At 43.0% G+C, this 4479-nt stretch overlaps 1 long non-coding RNA gene across 1 annotated transcript; it reads left to right on the top strand.

The window, feature by feature from the left end:
• The first annotated feature begins 2022 nt into the window (after nucleotides 1-2022).
• Nucleotides 2023-3101, top strand: LOC138785739 (uncharacterized). Its single transcript, XR_011362151.1, has 3 exons — nucleotides 2023-2111; nucleotides 2305-2547; nucleotides 3013-3101. It is a non-coding gene; the product is annotated as an uncharacterized lncRNA (long non-coding RNA).
• Nucleotides 3102-4479: the final 1378 nt, after the last annotated feature.

Raw genomic sequence — 4479 nt, 5'->3', positions numbered from 1 at the left:
GTTTGATAAATCTGGGCCTATCAATCTAGGCCTGTAGTAATTATTTAACCCCTTTGCGTGGTGAAAGTGCAAAGTGAAATCTATCATCCCAGAGTGTGACACCTGACAGAGTTCCCCGAGAAGGCAGAGCTAGCATGAATGGAGTACTTCAGCTGGCTTGCTTTTTGCTCCTCTGCAGACTAATCCTGTTCTTGTTAGTCCTGATTTTGTGGAAGGATCCCTGGCGTAGGCAAGGTTGAACCCAGGTGACAGTCACCCCACCTCTGGGCTTAGCATTGCATAATTGCAGTGGGTCCCACTCTGATCAGAGGATATAGCCAGGGAAAGATCGCAGCAGTGCAATGAAATCCCCAGCTGGCCCCGCAGTCCGCCAATGTCCCCATAGAAATCTATGAGAAATTATTAACGGAACGCAGAGCTGGCCAGAAAGAGGATTGCACTGCTATGGTCTTTCCCCAGCTATATCCTCTGATCAGAGTGGGGCTCAGCAGTGCCACTACTGCTGGGATCCACTCAGATCAATTACTTTTGACGTGTCTGATGATATGTCAAAAGTTAATTGTTGTGACAGTGCCTATATAAGTATACATAGCATTTTGTTTTTATAGCATTTTTGCTGTTGTTTTCCCCATAGGCTTTTGTTACAGACTTCAGGAAAAAAAAATAATTAAAAATTAAAAAAAAAAAAAAAAGCTTCTAGAATTTTAATTTTGATAGGCCGTATGAAATCACCTTCATGTTCATGGCATTTTCACAAGCATTTGGGTATATTCACATGGGATGGGTACAGTAGCAGCAAAATGGAGATTTGTAAAAATCTCATCCACACACTGGAATAAAATCCACTGAATATCTTTGAAGAAACTGACCAGAAGATTTTAAATCCACAGGTGAATGTGAATTAAAATTTTAAAATAAAAGTTGAAATACACAATAAGGCTGGCTTCACACTATGTATATTTCAGTCAGTATATGTATATTTCAGTCAGTATATTTCAGTCAGTATAGCAACCAAAACCAGGAGTGGATAGAAAACACAGAAAGGATCTGTTCATACAATGTTGAAATTGAGTGGATGGCCGCCATTTAATGGCAAATATTTGCTGTTATTTTAGAACAACGGCTGTTGTATTGAAATAATGGCAGTTATTTACTGTTATATGGCGGCCATCCACTCCATTTCAACATTGTGTGAACAGAGCCTTTCTGTGTTTTTAATCCACTCTTGGTTTTGATTGCAATATGAGGACCACAATACTGACTAAAATATACGTAGTGTGAACCCAGCCTCAATCTACACGCTTAGCTGTAGTATCATTGTGACTGCAACTGGACTGGATTAAAACAAAAAAAAGTGGTTATCTGGGGAGTAGAGAAGGTCCCATCAGTTTTATTCACATAAGGTGAATAAATGTGCTAATTAAAGGGAACTTGACACGCCTTGACTGCCCCCCCTGAACGCCACCCTACCCAAGTTCTGCAGCAAAATCCACTTTGATTCTGTGTCCTGTCACTTTTTATGGCTTTACATACTCACAGTTAATACATTACCCGTCTGCACTCCTGCTTGCTTCTCAGGCTCCCTGGCGTCCCGCTCAGCCAATCAGTGAGCTGCCCTGCCACAGCTACTGATTGGCTGAGTGAGATGCCAGGAGAAGCCTGAGAAAGCAAGCAGGAGTGTGAGCAGGTAAGGTATTAGCCGGGCAGCGGTGGGTTAAGTGGGAATTTTGTGCTGCAGATTGCCAGGATTTCCACCCCATATGTACATACTCTATAAATAGTGAAGAAGACTCTAAGGGGGTTTCCACTTCATATAAGGTGTGGCTATATTGGAATGTGCTAATTAAAATGCGCCGTCCACATACATATTGCCTACGTTTATATTCCCATAATATGGAAAGCCCCTTGATAAAAACATTTTTCTTTTCGAGCAGAGGATTGGCTGATAGTAATGGTGAGTCACTAGTATGTGCTTAGTACTGCAAAACAGCCATGGGACTAGTTACAGCCAGTGTATATTCTGAAGGATGCTGTTAGACATTTAGATTCTGGATCACTTTCTGGATTTACTGGATCACTCTGTAGAAGAAAAAGATGTCTGAGAACCTCATGTAAGTAAGACCATATTGTGTTATATCTCCAGTGACTCTTTCAAGTATACATATTTTCATCAGTATATTATATCAGGATTTTCAAAACTAGGAGTAGAACATATAGAGAAATACTATAATCTATAGAATCTATGTAACTGTGTAACTATCATAGTAAGTATGGTTATTAATTTTTTTTTTTTTTTTTTTTAAGGCCTTATTCACACGCCCCGTAATCTAAGGATCCGTATTCGAGTTAGTGCACATTGTTGTTTATAGGGCTATTTACACGATCAGTTATCTACAAGGACGCAAACCAATCCTGAAAAGAAAAAAAGGACATCGCCTAGTGCAGACCTAGATTTTTTTACACATCCTCTCGGAAATCAACGGGATCTGCTATTTTTTACGGATTGTAACCTGTTTGGCATTCGTATTTCCATTAAAAAAAATACGGGTGAGTTATAATTGACATGTTGAAAAAGAATAAGGATTTACAGAAATATGGATGCACTACAAATACCCAATCCATAATTTTTAGCGGCTTGTACGTTAGACATTGGGAGGAATCTACGCACTTAAAGTGACTGTACCACCAGGCCCAGGCTGAAGCACTGGAGGCGGGCCGACCCACCCTTAGTGGGAAGAAACTCCAGCCCCTCCATGACGTGACTCCATTAGGGGCTACGGTTTCCTCCCACTAAGGGTGGGTCGGCCCCCCCTCCAGTGCTTCAGCCTGGGCCTGGTGGTACAGTCACTTTAAAAAATACTGAACTGTGCATAAGGCCTTACAGTTCAATAGCTGCATGTTTGTTTTGGACACAGTGGTATATATGTATACATGTACAAGTCACTACATGTTTTGAGATGTAAGTTTAAAGGGGTGATCCAGTGCTACAAAAACATGTCCACTTTCTTTCAGAGACAACATGATTCTTGTCTCCAGTTCAAGTGCAGTTTGCAATTAAAGAGGAACTCCGGATAAGAAAAACTTGTTTTCTATTAAAAGTGCATTAAAAGTTATATAGATGTGTCTATACATTGTATTAGCGTATCTGTGCGCTTCTGCCACACTGGTAGCTGATAGAAATCCAGGAAGTGAAGAAATATGGCCTCTGTGCCAATTCACATTGTCTCCTGCTCCCACTGCTCTCCCACCTTAGGAGACAAGTATTCCATGTCTCTGTCTCACATTGTGTGTGTTTGCTAGGCACAGGCTGATGATGCAGAGAGGGGGCAGGGCGTGATTCACCATCTTAGACCGGCCAGAAGTAGGTGTTTCAGCTTCGCTGATTATGCAAAAGTCTACAAAGAAATTAGGGCTGTGTTCACACATGTTGGAGTGTCATTGCAGTACTGCAGTATCTGCACAAAAATGATGCAGTAACACAATTAGATAATGCTTAACAGCAGAGAGGATCAGAGCCGGCACTGCTAATCCAAACTGCACAAAAAACAAGGCATAAACAGTATATCCCAGGTAAGATAATATCGTATAATGCTTTATTCAATATCAGCATTACAGGTAGAGAATACGGCGTGCTGTGCGGGTGGAACCACAATTAAATTGTAAAGTACTGCAAATAATTCAGTAACACAATAAAACTGCAATGTGTAAACACAGGCTAGATGTTCTGCAACAGCTTTGGGCGGGGAATGGCCAGGGTGGAGGACTGTGATGGAACAGCTGAGGGAAAGCATTGCATTCTGGAACCTGTAGTACTGAGTACATCTGCTCAACCTCTACCCGGAGTTCCCCTTTAAAGAGGATGTACCACCCGATACATCCTCTTTAACCTGAACCCACGGATCGATCGGCGTCGGCACGGGGAAGCCGCTGCCGCGGTCCGTTATTTCGGACCGCCGCCCGGTTCCCGTGCACGACGCCGTTCGATCCAGCGGTACCGTCCACTGCTGAAGCACTGGAGGTCGGCCGGCCCGCCCCCAGTGGGAGGGAATTCCCTCCCCTGTATGACACGGCTCGCTTAGAATGAATGGAGCCGCGTCATACAGGGGAGGGAATTTCCTCCCATTGGGCTTCCCCGTGCCGGCGCCGATCGATCTGTGGGTTCAGGTTAAAGAGGATGTACCGGGTGGTACATCCTCTTTAAGCTCCATTTACTTTAATGGAACTGAGCAGCAAAACCCCGCCCAAGCTAGAGACAAGAGTAATGGTGAAAATTAAGGAAAGAGATGCAAAATGCCTCATAGGATAGCACATTAAAAAAAAACACCTAACAGAGTGGAGAGGTGCTCATCTATGGGGGAGGGGGGGGGGTCATATCCAACTGTAAATGCCTTTTTGTGGCATCTTTTAGATTGGTGATCAGAAGTATATTTGTGTGGAGAGTGCAGCAGGTAACTGTAGAGGATGCCTTTTTATCAAGGC

This window comes from Dendropsophus ebraccatus, chromosome 3 (genome assembly GCF_027789765.1).
Source record: "Dendropsophus ebraccatus isolate aDenEbr1 chromosome 3, aDenEbr1.pat, whole genome shotgun sequence".
In the NCBI taxonomy this organism is placed as follows: Eukaryota; Metazoa; Chordata; class Amphibia; order Anura; family Hylidae; genus Dendropsophus; species Dendropsophus ebraccatus.
The sequence above is the reverse complement of the archived record's forward strand: the minus strand, read 5'-3'. Positions and strand labels throughout refer to the sequence as shown.